This window comes from Gallus gallus, chromosome 4 (assembly GCF_016699485.2).
Source record: "Gallus gallus isolate bGalGal1 chromosome 4, bGalGal1.mat.broiler.GRCg7b, whole genome shotgun sequence".
NCBI classification, from domain to species: domain Eukaryota; kingdom Metazoa; phylum Chordata; class Aves; order Galliformes; family Phasianidae; genus Gallus; species Gallus gallus.
The window spans coordinates 82,203,565-82,217,636 of NC_052535.1; the positions used below are offsets into that span (position 1 = coordinate 82,203,565).

The 14,072-nt window shown below is 41.2% G+C and overlaps 1 protein-coding gene across 6 annotated transcripts in view; it reads left to right on the plus strand.

Annotated features, from left to right (window-relative positions):
• Positions 1-14,072, plus strand: part of ZFYVE28 (zinc finger FYVE-type containing 28) — a 142,915-nt gene that overhangs the window by 50,483 nt on the left and 78,360 nt on the right. The gene's annotated exons all lie outside the window — the stretch shown is intronic.

A 14,072-nucleotide genomic window follows, 5' to 3' on the forward strand; every position in this document is an offset into this window, starting at 1 on the left:
CTTCTTAACCTCATCTTCTTCAGTCATGTTTTGCATTTTATTCTTTCAAGAATTTACCAAATGTTACTGTGAAATACTTTGCATGATTACTCATGAACTGTGTAACTGCTATTCAGCTCCAGATGTTTAAAAATAAAACTGAAAAGGCATTCAATTCACAGTGGTGCTTTGTTTGTTCATGTAGAACTTGCCCAGGTGGGCAACTTTTCAGTTATGATACAACAGTACAGATCTTCCTCTGAAGGTAAAGTTAGGCGGGATGGGGTCAACGTCTGTGCCAAGGCACTCATCTGACTTGTCCCTGCTTGCAGATTTGTCTACGGTGTGTCTGACTTTAGGCTGACATACGTGATGTTCCTTTGAGCCATGACATTTGTCTTATACATAGAAAAACTCATTCTTTTTTTTCCTCTATGTGTTGTCATCCATGATCTGTTGTCTTGATTTTTTTTTTCTGTTCTCCAATTTTTACTCCCAAGTAAACCCTTTGTAAGCATCAGTCTGTGTTTAGTGGTATGTCTACTTCCACCTGCCTTTGAAGCAATGTGCATGAGCATAGAATCATAGAAATCACCAAGTTTGGAAAAAACCTACAAGATCATCTAGTTCAACCATACCTCCTTTCAATAAAGATTGGTTGCTAGTACAGATGCTCTCAGTTTCTTCAGGGTTTTTTCCCCTCTTCTTGTGAATGCTAACTGAGTATGTGGACATGCACAGAATATTTGTGACAAACTTCTGGAGGAAACTGAGAGGCTCAAGCATTGATCCCTGGTAGCTGCCTTGGCTACCATTAGTCACTGGAAGTTGCTTCAGCAAACGCTGGTTTTTGAGACATTCCCTCTGTCTTCTCACATACTCTGTTTATTTGAAGTGTTCCTTCCTGGGGATCCTGTATTACTAGCAGGCAGACTTAATGAAAATGCTTAGAGGCTAATCTGTTTGGCTCATTCCTACCTCAAAGATGTGAAACAAAACACAGAGCAAAATGACATGATAGGAGCTTATGTGATAGCACTGTGAAGTGGTCAGCAGGGAAGAAAGTCCAGTGACTTCTAATAGTAGAAGTAAGCAGTGCTGAGTGGAGCATGTTCAGGGCAAACACATGGTTTGCTGTTACTCTTCAGCACATGATTAACCTGTGGAACACCTCCTAGCAATATACAGATGCCCAGTATTTACGGCATTTTCAGAAAGCAACTGGACAAATGCCATAAGTCCTGGATGCCACACCAGCTCGAAGTTGATTTGCTGTAATATTGCTGGATTTTGACTGTGTGCAGAGCTGCTGGATGTCTGCTGTAACCACAGCTGGAAATGGGATTTTGGCCTGAGCAGATACTTCTCACTGATGCTACTGTTGCTGTTGTATATGGGAGGTTAAGGCATGTCTGTATTTGGAATAATGCATCTTGGGTCTCATTTTTTTAGTGTTATAAAGCATCTGTTAATTTACAGGTTTGAGTGAAACTTAAGACGACACTGAATTTGTAGTGTTTATCTCTGTAATGATTCCAAGCTGCTGGCTGCAATTGATGCTATGAATCCTGGGTAGGTAGAAGTAGCATAGAGAGATCCTGTTGGAAGGGAAGGTTTATTTCTCCTTGCATCCTGAGCCAGCTGCTTGGTTAATGGGCACGTTTGTCTCCTTTACCTGGTGAGTCTATGGAAAGGCGTGACTGGCTCGCTGGCACAGTTCATTCAAGGAAAGGAACGTTGAGATATTAAAGAATAACCTTCAGGTTCTCATTTGTAACACTTCAAGGGAAAGAATGATGAGGCTACTTTTTAATTTAGCAAAACGTTCAACATTTTTTTATTAAGAGAAAAAGGAACAACCTACAGACTTTATCTGTATTATATATAACACAATGACTTGTTTGTTGTCGTGGAATCTATGAACCTGTTATCAAGCAAATGCAAAGTACAGCAGGACTAGAATATTGTGCTTCATTTGGTGTTTTTGTTTACTTTTGGGAAGAAAAGAGAATAAGCATAGAGGTGATTTAGTCTTTGTTGTCTTTTTTGGCTTGTGCTTTGCTGTTGAACGTGGGAAGAATGACATGCCTGTAACCATTTGACATAAAAGTCAAATCCAAATAATTACTTGTTGCTCTGCAGCAAATTGTTGTGAAGAGTACACACAAGCAGATGCCAGCTTCTGGAAACAAAACCTGTTACTGTATATTAAACTGTGCTCCAGGAACTTAAATACATTTGTACAGAGAAAATGGTATTACTGAGAAGGTGGGTAACCACAAACCTTAGCAGCAGAGCCCGTAGATGAGGGCTTCAGCAGTGTCACAGAAAGGGAAGGTAGTGAGGAGCCGACAGCCCATATGGACTGATGAAGCTGACCTGCAGCATGCATTCTGCTTTGCGGGCCTCTTCCTTTTTGTTTTTCATTGAAGCTTGCTGTGGAGTTCAAATGTTGAGGCTAAAGGTGGTTTCTCAGTGCAATTCAGGACCTTCGCAGCATAAGCAGGTCACGATGGGGCCTTGTGAAAGCTATGGCACCGTAAATGCTGAGGGTGGTTATTAAACTGTAGAAAGGAACACAACGGTTTTTGAAAACCTGTGGTAACTTAAGTTACTTTCCATCTAAAATTAAGATAGTGGTCTGCTAACAGTCTAATAATGGAAGATAGGAAGCGTGGCATAGCACAGAGCATGTTTTGGTTTTGCTGATGTCCGTTTCAGTGTCGTGAGGATTCTTACTATTGCCAGTGATTTGATCAATTCCATGGGTTACTACAGGGAGAAGTGGACATTGCAACATTATTGTTTTGTGTATGGTAGATAAGTAGGATAAGTGGAGAGCTAAGTTTTATCTTAAGCGTGTAAGATGATGCATGGTGTTACATCAGTTCAGTAGCAGCAGCAAGTTCAGTCTGCCAGGCTGGTACTTTGTGTGAACCTTTCCAATGGCAACCAGCAAGGATTTTTTTTTTTTCCTTTCTCTAAATTTGTCAAAATCTGCCTTTAGCCTGGCTGTTCATCCATATGCTGCAGGATGCTGCAAGAATGGGGATGTAGCTATTTCTTACAGGCAGTATTTTGCTGTGCTCTGGTATATTGGTTGTAGAAGGTAATAAGCACTTACTGGGTATTTCTTTGTAGCTTTTTATTACTCAGTGCAAAATTTCACCTGAGTATTTGCAAACAAGTTCATGCTTACATAGGTTGCTCTGAAAATAACAACTGCTATTTATTTATTTGGAAACTCCAACAGATGCAGAGAGCCCAATACTGCTTTGATAGAGCAAACTGTCACCAACGTTAGCTGATTCATGTGGATGAGCTGATGGATCTGCTCTTCGTTTTGTGGTATGACAGCTGTGTGTGGCCATCTGAAACATGGCTTGTCTTTCACATCGCTGTCGCAAAGCAACGAGATGAAATGGAATATTGGTGGAAGGGTTCAATCTCTACTGCCACACCACCAATATCCGTGTCTGATGGCACAGACCATCATAATAAAATAGGAGGAGTTCCTTTCAGAGCAGCCCTTGTCTCAGTACGGTGATGTCACGTTGGAATGCAGTTCGTTTTCTAGTGCCTTACAAATCATTTCTCAAAGCAGTTCAACCTTTCCTCTGTAATGCAAAGAGTCACACAGGGACTGTGTGTAATTCCACACTGAAGTACGTTCTTGCGCATAAACCAACTTCAAAACGTTCTTGTTTTCTCTTCCAGCTGTGCTGCAGTGGTTCAGTAGTTTGTTTTCACACTGAGTCAAAATAACCATAGATTTGTTGGATAGAAACAGATGTCAGGATTCTTAGAACTGCCTGGGTGCCGTAACATTGGTCTGAACTTCTGACTAGGATGTGAGTAGTGTGAAATTAGGTTTTTTGTACTCTAAAAACCAACTTCTGATACTGTGCTAGGCATTTCTATGCAGATTTTTTATCTTTTTTTATGGTTATTTTGCTTCTGATGAGACTCCAGTAGCATTTTGGTTTTAAGGAAACAGCGTGTGGGTGACTGAATGAATCAAGTCTGAGTTTGTGCAAAAATACCTTTCTTTCCTGCTAAGCAGAGCTCACGCATCTCTTTCCTTTTCAGGCTTCCCCAATTGCTGCAGTCTGACTTTTTTCCAGCTTTTTCCAGGAGAGTTGGTTGTTTCAGAGCAGTAGGAAGGACAGACTCAGTGTGTACATTCACAGTGCAGTGTTACCACTAAAATTCCCTATGTTTGTACTACCACGTGAGCTCCACTGACTAGATTACTCTTCTTTTTCTTTTTCCCCCCTCTGGAATGAAGAATCTGCTTTTCACTTTTCTTACTTTCTTGATGAATCCACTGGAATTTTTTTTTGTTTTGAATCAATGCAAGACCATACAACTAAACGTTGGTTTTTGGTCATTGTTTTTTAGTTTTTTGATTGTTCTTGGCAGAAGTTGAGCTATATTACAGATAGGGCGTAGTCTTAATCCCAGTTTTTCTTCATCATACCTTACCCTCGCAGTAGATGCAGTTTCCAGGAGATTCCTTCTTCCCTCTCTCCCCCTTTTTGCCATTTTCTCTGTTGTTATATTTCCAACGATTTAGACTTGAATGCTTTGATCTCAGCTCATATTCATCCTGTTTGGTGCAGGGCTACCTGGGCAAGGTTGTGACTATGGCCAATCCAAGTAACGTGTCTGTCTCCCTAGAGAGCGAGCGCTACTTCTCTTTATAAATAACCTTGGTGCTCCACACCATACTTGCTTTCGCAAGTAAGCTTTTTGGAGGATAAGCCAAGACTGCTATTCCATGCACAGTTTGGAGCTGTCAAGCATGATGATCAAATTTTCCACTTTGTGATAACTTTTTGAAGAGAAAAGATGCGTCAACGGAGGGCTACCATCTCTAGGGTAAGCCTGGGGAGTGTATGGGGAGATTGAGAAGGAAAAGCTTCTATGGATGAGCACATCTTCAGAAATAAAAGCTTTTTGGGATACATATAAGATGGAAGCTTGGAAGTCAGCATTTGCATCTGTAGGTTCCTGGCTGGACTTTCATGTGCAGAATGGGTCATTTTGTTGTCACAGTCTCATGTGGGGCCGGGCAGCCTTTGTGCAGAACTGTGATGTCTGAGTGAGAACAGCTCCTTAATGTTCAGTCCTCAGCAGAATGTGGTGTAATCTGACTGTACCAATCCTTGCCTTTCCTTTGGACTGCTCAACTTGATGTTTTTCCTCTTTCTGCCTGAGGTGCTGAGGCTGTTCGTGCTTCAGCAAGATTTTCCTTGGCACAAGCTGACAGTCAAACCTAAGTCTGAGAAAAGCACTTGTTTTGATTCTCTTCCCAGCTACGAACAGCACTGATTTTGCAAATGGGGAGAAATCCTCAGAGTAGGTTGGCCCAGTCTAGGAGGAGCTTTGGCTGTGCTGGGCAAGGATCTGTGAACTTCTGTGTGGCATCCCTTCAGTGGAGGGGGAAAAGAAAGCCTATGCTTTCTTTCGCCCTAAGGGAAGGCAGCATTCCTTGTTTTTTGCATGTGGAAACAGAGTATAGATATTGAATTGTAGCAGTACACATTGTCTGCTATCCTCTGCATGTCACTGTTGCCCTACCAGGTTAGATTTGTCTCTCCCAGACAGCAGCTAATTATCAGCTCCTGTGTAAGATGTGTATTTAGTAGGAGGCCACGTTTTGGATGCGTAACACTCAGAACATAATTGATTTAATTTTCTGAGACTGCGTAGGCTGCTATCTCCAGTTAGGGTTGTGAATCCCCCTGAGAATCAATCTGTGTTTTGTTTGTCTGTTTGCTGGTTTTGAGCCTTTCTAGCAGTTCTGAGTTAACTGTGGAGAGAATAATCCAGTGTTTAATGAAAGCACCTCTAGTGACATGCCAGGAAAACTGGAGACAGCCATACTGACTTGATTTTTAATTGCAAATTATTGTTTTTATTATCTACGTTGTCCTATGATGCTGGATCTGTTCTTGCTTTATTGAATAGGATCGTGGTGTGAGGTTTGAACCTTGTGTGCATATTTACTCTGCATCACACCTCCACATCCTGCTGCACCCAGGCCGACATGCTTTGTGTCTGCAGGGCTGATTCAGAGAGCAGGGAAGAGCAGTCAGCCCAATCAGGTTCACACATGCTGCAGCTGCTTTCCAGAAGCCCAAGAGAGACTTTCTGCTGTTCCAGGGAGTGAGCGAAAAGCTTGCTTTATATATTTGCTTTGCTGCGTTGTCACTTTTAAGCATTGACCTCTTATGATAACTACTTTCTGGCTCCAGTGTTTTTCTGGAAAGTGACACGATTGAGTTGGGTTGGGTAAGGGCAGTGCCCTCTTCTAAATTTCAGTTTCCTGTGTCAGAGAATATCAGGGCTCCAAATGTCTCACAACAGTACAATTTAAGACTGGTCAGATAGAAGCTTTGTTAACTATGTTCATAGCAAGAGATCACTGGGACAGCATCTCCCCTCTGCTCCTCTGTTCTCTACCATGTGATCACAGAGACCCATCTCTTTATTGGAAGAGAAAATGAGGACAGAAGAATTTAACAAAGATATCCCTCCCTGGGTGTCCAGACAATTATTTCTGTGTTAACAGGGCCAGGTGTCTACCCGTTGCAGGAATGGGCTTGAGGAGCTTGCTGTCTGACACATCCCTAAGAAGGAATCATGCAGTGGATGTGTGACAATACGGAGAGTTGGCTCTTGGGGGATGGAGCTTGGCTCCATGGTACACTCAGAATTATCTTAGCTCAGAAGTGGGGACTGGAAACAATCAGGCTGGTTTTGGTCAAAAGCAGTTTTTTTTTAGTTAGGATAAACTTTTTAACCTGACCTCTCAAATCTTAAGTATTAATTTTACCACCACACCTGAATATTACTGATGCTTGCAGTGAGATGTACTAGGGCAAGCCTTTATTTTTACATCTCCCATTGCAAGTCAGAATATATTCCTCAGTATGTGGAGTATGTGAGAGTCATGTCTTCTGCTACATACATTTCATTGCTGAAGTGCCTGACAGCACTCTGCAGGGGAGCGTTCCCATCTGTTGCAGGGGGTGATGCCTGAGGAGCAGCGCTCAGTCACTGCTGGCCTGGACAGAATGGAGGGAGAAAAATACTTCTCCACTTAAGCTGTGGTTTTCTACATTTTGTGTGCAATATATTTTGCTCTGATTGCTGTAATACAAATTGTTATGTAATATGTCCAGAGAGAAATTAAGTGTATTTAAGTGAGAAAGTTCTCCCATTTCCCCTTGGGCTCTGTTCTAGAACTGTGGAGCGTGGAAGGCAGGCTCACCTGCACTCACAAGTGCAAACTGCTTTCTGGTAAGAAACACGTGTGATCATTAGGAGACCTGGCAGTCTTGTGGTTTTTTTGTGTTCTCTGTAATGAAACTATTTCCTGGGAAATGAAGCTGTTTGTAATGGCTTTTCTGGTACTTTGGTGGGTCTCGCTTCACAGGTAGTATAGTTTCTCCTTTATGGAATAAAATAAATGGCATAGCTTCCTTGAAATTGTCTTTTGCAAAGACAGCTTCATATATAGAAGAGCTCTTAGTGTAACTCTTGTAATTAAAGTTGCCTCATTTACTCAAGGGTTTTCTATAAGGGCTGAGTTAAACACAGGTTTAGATGTTGGCTTTAACAGCTGATTGTCTGATGGACTGGGTTTGGTCCTCAGAAGTTACCAGTGGGCAAGAGGGGGTACATTTGCTATGGAATTTGAACACTTGAAGAGGATGTGAGCTTTGTGCTGAGCTTATAAACCCGTCCTCTCATTTCTGTCTTTATCTCCTCTATTTGCACTGTTCTCAATGCCAATATCATTGTTAGTTTCTGTCTACATTTGAGTGTGTGTCTGTGCTTTTATGCCCCATACTTCAGGCTCTTACTGCTATCCTTGTCGTAGCACCGACCATCCGGTGATGAGTTGAGCTGTATTTTCTGTGAATTTTTAAATTATTTTTTAAAATTTAATTCCAGAGGATGTCCATCTCAAACCAATCTTTCTGAAACAATTCATATTCATGTGCCCCCTAGAAATCACCTCTTTTGCCATACATTTTTTTCCGACAGATTATTTTGCTTTACGTGAGATCGTTTTCCTGTATATGGAATAAACGTATAAGCATCTATCCCAGAGATGTGTCACCGTGTTGTAATCAGTCAGTACTTTTACAATCTTGCTGGTGATTTTTTTTCCCTTCTAGTAGTGAATTCCTGCTCCTTGCTGTAGGACGCATGGGGGGCTGCCCAGTGCTGTTGCAGGCGCTACCGCCAACAACTGAGCAGTGGCTGCTTGGAGAGCAAAAGTATAATGCCTGCTTGATTTACACGGCTGTTTTCGGTCCATTTCAAAACCATAATTGTGTTTTGCTGACTACAAATCATCTTTGATATCCCTCCAAACGATGTCTATCCCCAGTCATGATAAATCCCGGGCTATATTCTTCTGCCTGTCATCTCCAGTTGATTAATTCTGGACTTTCTTTTCCTCTCGAATAAGTAAACAAAAAAGTAAATGAATAAAAATTGCTTCTGCACACATGCTGTAATTATGAGTGTTAGTCATGATTTTGAATAGTACTTGTGATCCCAGTGCAATTTTGGGTTACGATAACATCGTTCTCTGAAGCTGAGTCTCAGCAGAGACTTTAATTGCATATATTCCATTTTAATCTAACCGTAACGATTTTCAATGCGTATGATTGATAACTTAATGTAAGAAATTATATCAAGGAAAACAAATGACAAGAACCAACCCCCCCCCCCCCCCCACGTTCTGCTGTATTGCCATGTATATTGGGAGCTTAAAAAATCTTCAGCCCCCACAACTTTTTCTTTGATGGAGAACTATGAATTTCACTTAGATTTGATAGGGAAAAGCCGTGTGGCTTTAGAACTGGGAAACGTTCAGTGTGTCAGGAAGCTGTTGCCTAATTAGGTAAGCTAATTGCTTGGAAGAATAACTGAAGTGTTTTACTGTAAGACTTTTTGTTTAATTGATGAGCGTTTGCAGTTATCTATATGAGTACATGATAGGGGTATCCTTTAAGTACTTCTCCCCTCATGTTTGGTCATATCTATAAGAAGCATTTCTCTTGTGTCCAATAATGCATTGAGATATCCACATTGTGGCCTCTGCTTCTGCTTTTGTAACACAAAGTAAAGTCTTGAGCTGGAAAAATGGAAGGGTGGGAAATGACAGCTGTTATTTTTGTCTGTTCTGGAACAATATTTCTTGTTCTGACCAAATAACGTGGTTGCATGACTGTATGCAGAACGCGTGCTTATGGAATGGATTCACCTAATATTATCTATTTGCAGAGTAGCCATGAAGTTACTGAGGATAGTTAAAACTTTGATTTCAGAAATGTCAGAACTTTTTTGCCCCTTTGTTGGTTTTATGCTGATTGTTTTATTCAGAGAAAAATATTCCCTGTTTTTCAATTGAAAAGCAATGAATAACTGTGATCCGAGACTGCATATATGTGGAGCTTTATATTAAATGCAATCTCTATAGTAAAACAGCGTAACTTTTTGACCTGTGGTGCTGTTGAAATGTAAGCTGTAGATATTCCAGTAGGTGTTCTTCCCCGAGGCTGTGGAAGCACAGGAATTCTTCATCCCATTATGTGGGAGAAAAATCACGGTTCAGCCTCCAGTTTTGGTACTGTGCTTGGCAAGGGTTCATTGTAGGAGTCTGCCTGGGGTGGCAGAGAAGAAAACTCAGCTTTGGAAGCTGAAGGTTACTGCTATCTACTGTAAAGACCAGCAGCAGGTGTCTGCTTTGGAAATGGAAGGAGCTGTTCCTGTAGGAGTTGAGTTTTTTGCATTAACTAATCATGCTTCTCTTTTCAAAGATCAGTTTTCTCTTTTATTGGTGTCTCCAGAGCAGTGGGTTGTTCTTTTTCTTGATGCTATTATCAAATATAGCAAACTAAAACTAGGCTGAATCACATTCTTGCCAGAGCATTGTAAATGTAAAAAATAAGCACTACTGGTAATGCATTTCCTTGCTTTCAGCAGCAGTTCTGCAATTAATGCCTCTGGCTCTTCTGTCATTTAGCATACTGAAGAAAATACTTGGCAGCCCGAAATTTGAGAGGTGCTGCTGGGGGGGAACATGAAAGTATATAGCTGTGATGTGAAAATGATATTGCTGATCAATAGAAGGTGATAGGCAGTAGGCGGTATGTATCACGGCTTTTCTGACAATTGTTTTCTGGGATAAGGAAAGTCAGTTATCTCTTGGTTAAATAGGTAGAGCTGTAATTGTGCTGGATTGTTGTATTTGCTTAAACAGGAAGCAGGGAGGTCTCCAAATTGATCTTGCCAGAAGAGACAATGCATGGTTTTGAAATCCTAGCATATGTGACAGCTAGATATGTGTTGGCTAGAGATTTTTCTCTTTAAGTCTTCTATTTCTCTTTATTTCAGGCACTGTACAACCTGATGGAGCTGTAGGTGTCCCCGTTCATTGCAGGCAAGTTGGACTGGATGACCTTTAAAGGTCCCTTCCAACTCGAACACTCCTATGATTCTATGGCTTTCTTTTCAATAGTGAATATAAAATTGACCAGGGAAACATATAGCAGGAAAACATTCATGTTGTACTGTTGCTTAGTTGCTTAGCTTAGTTCTTGTGTGTTGTGTCCTGCCTTAAAAGGAACCTGCTAAAATCGGGGGGTAGGGGGGAACAGCTGAATCCTTATGCAGGTTACCCAGCATCTGCATGCTGATGAGGAGAACTGGTCAAGCAAAAACTGTGTGCTGAGCTAGCATGGAAAACAAAACAAGAACAGCTGTACAAAAACCCATTTCTTTCCTGGCAGGGATTTTTGTGTGCCCAGGAGGCCAAAAGCTGACCATGAGGACATGTCTGAGAGGACCACAGAAAGCCTTATTGGAGCAAAAATGTTCAGTTCTACAGTGGTTGGGCAGGGATATGGGTGACCACACTGCCATGGAGCATCATCCAGTTAGTGTTGTGCTTGCCAGCAAATATATGCTTTTTGTGTGTCTGTGTATTGAACATGGACAAACACCAACTGAAGCTTGCTATTATCTCAAAAACAAACCCAGTATGACAGATGATGGCATTCAGAGCTACTTGTTTGTGTTCTTTAGCTGAAATAGTGGAAATAAGATCAAAAGTTTTACTTAGGCAGACATTCATTTGAAGTTATTGTCAGATAGAAGGCAGCAGCTGGGAGAGGGTTTTGTGATGAGAGCTTGGTTGCTTTCATTGCTGGGCTCGAACAGGTGCATTTAAGAATAAAGTTCTGATGAAATCTTTTTGTTGCAGTGATTGATTGTGGCAGTGATACGATGCCAAGGTAGTTAAATTCTGCACATCTGGCAAGATGTTCAACCTGGGCTTATTGAGAGCCTCCTACCAGACAAACAAGGTTATGAACGAGCAACTCTATGCAGATTATTGTTCTTATATTAAAATATGATACAGAGCACCTCAGATTCATCATGAGCAGATCTGCTGAGGCAAAGAAAAATAAGGATGCACTTTTGCAATATGAAGAAACCTAAAGTATGTTCTATGCCTGTTCATACACAAGAGGGACTGTGTAGTAACTCTTCTATAATCAGCATGCTTGAGCTCGCTGCTGGGTCAGGTTTCCCACTTGTTAGTATTTTGTTTATGCCCTGATTAACTAAGGCATTTATTTCGTGATCCAAAAGTAAAATACTGTATGTGGCAGGTTGTTCAAACTAGGTTGGTACTGAAGAGTGAGGCAAAGCTGGCATGCAACCAGGGCTGCTGAGCACGAGCAAAGCACTGGGACTGCAGACTTGGGAGGAAAAATATATCCTGTTAGGATATAGCAACTTAGATGGAGCAAGATGGAGCTTTTCAGAGAGACTGCAAAACAACCTGCAAGAAGGGGGTCATCGTTTATCTCAGTGTTTGGGAATTTTTATAAATACTCAAAAAGATTCATAAAACATTGTAACAGCAGTAGTGGAATATTAAATCATTTAATGCAGGAAGTTGTGAGTAAATGGAGCTTAGCAAGGTGGAGGGTTTCATATTATCGGGGGAAAAATGGTTGGATGCCACTTCCAAATGCCACCCCTATGTTAAGGAGGATCCTGTAGCTCTGGAAGCCCAGGGAAATAAATGTGTGATTTTCCTTGTGATAGGCAGCAGATGACTAAAAATGTGGCAGAATCAATTTCGTTTGAAAGGGTGCTTAGTGTAATCTATGACTGCAAATACAAACAAATAGAGAAATCTGAAGCAAGCTGCATAAAAGCATTTAAAGAATGGCCTGTCTGTTTTGGTACTTTTCTCAACAAGCTGAATTTGTTCTTTCTAAATCCTTAGTTGTCCTTTAAGCTCGATGTTCTTGCAGCAGATGAGAAAGAATGATGATTATCCTAAGGTCAAACTGAAGGAGGCGGGCTGTGAGAGGAGGAAGGGCTGTGGGGTTGGTGGGTGGCGTAGCTTCCCACCTGGCCGCTCTATTGCTCCTCAATAGCCTAAGGGGAGGAAATAGAATGAAAAAGCTCACAGTCTGGAATAAAGACAGAGAAATGACTTCTTCCACTCCCTAAGGCTCTTCATTGTTGTGCTTGGTTTTAGCAGGAAGCAACTCTGGAGATGGAAATCCCTGGCAAGTGGGCTCAGGGAGGAGGCAGCGCTGGAGGTTACCAGGCTACTCCATCGCCACCTGGCACCTTCATATCCCCACAGTAAAACCATTTCCTCTTCCTGAGGTTATGTTTGTTTCCTAGAAATAGAGGCTATGGTTCAGCTGCAGTCCACTCCTGTTCAGCAGAGTGCGTGTCCAAAAGCTTAAGTAACACATGTTAAGCATATGCTTATGTGCTTCCCCAAGAAAATACGAATTTGAGCACATGCTTCTCTAGATTAGTATTATGAGCACACAAAAATAGAAGCTGTGTACAGTGACTTAATCCATCATGAGTGAAATCTGTGTGGCAGTCTCAAATATTTGCTGTTCTAGTTCAGTGAAACCTATCTGACTTTTTTTTTGGCTGATATTACTCTGGTGTTACCATTCTGTAGTGGAGACGTAGCATTTAAATGTGATTTTTGAAGAGTGTGCTAGTATTGGAAAAACTCACCTGGTATTTTTGTTGTCCAATAATAATTCATTATCTCACTGATTTTTTTTGCTTAAGGCACTGCTAGCATTTTTTTTTTGCTAACAACCTGTTTACCTGTCTTTCTAGCTTGTGTAATGATATTCTATAGATAAACACAGAGCAGCTGGTAAGGCTTTAACCAGACTGCAGCTTTTCCCATAGTGCTTGCTTTTTTTTTTTATGAATTCTTACATCCAATTGGTAATTGTTGGGCTCATCTTGGAGTCCTTTTTGTGCATGTGCATTATCAGAAAGCCCAGAAAATTCATTTAAAAATGCATTTTTATTACTTTTAAGGCTTCATGCATTCTACGTAACCTTGGGGAAATAACTTTCCCTTTTTTAACAGGTAGCTCTTGAGGTAAAGCTGGTAGGTTTAATAAACAGAACAACAACAACAACAGCAAAACTTGCGTGCTTTGAGTTGCTGAGACCCTTTTTCCTTTAATGTGAAGATATATTGTTGATATTAAAAATTATAATATTTGAAATTAAGTATCAGATATCAGATATTGACTCATCCACCTTTTGGAGAGTGATTCACTCTTGTTTGTATTTATTACCACTTATAAAGCATGAAAAAAAATGTCAAAGGATCTGTCTGAAGAGAGGATGTGTGTACGCTTCCTTGTAGAGAAGGTGACAATGAAACTATGTGACAGTGTACTGCCAATCCCCTTTTGAAGAAATGCCATAAATCTTTGGAATAAGGCATCTGCCAGTCAAGCCTGCCAGTGCATCAGTGACCCGTGTAGTTGTGCTTCAATTGAGTGAGTGTCGGTCACTCGAAGTCCATTTATGGCTCAATGTCTGGATGGAGATCGGTGATGAGTGGTGTCCCCCAAGGGTTGGTGCTGGGAATGATAGTCTTTAATGTTTTCATCAGTGACAGTGACAGTGGGGTCAAGTGCACCCTCAGAAAGTTTGCTGATGACACCAAGCTTTGGGGTGCAGGTAACACACCAGGGGGACAGGCTGTC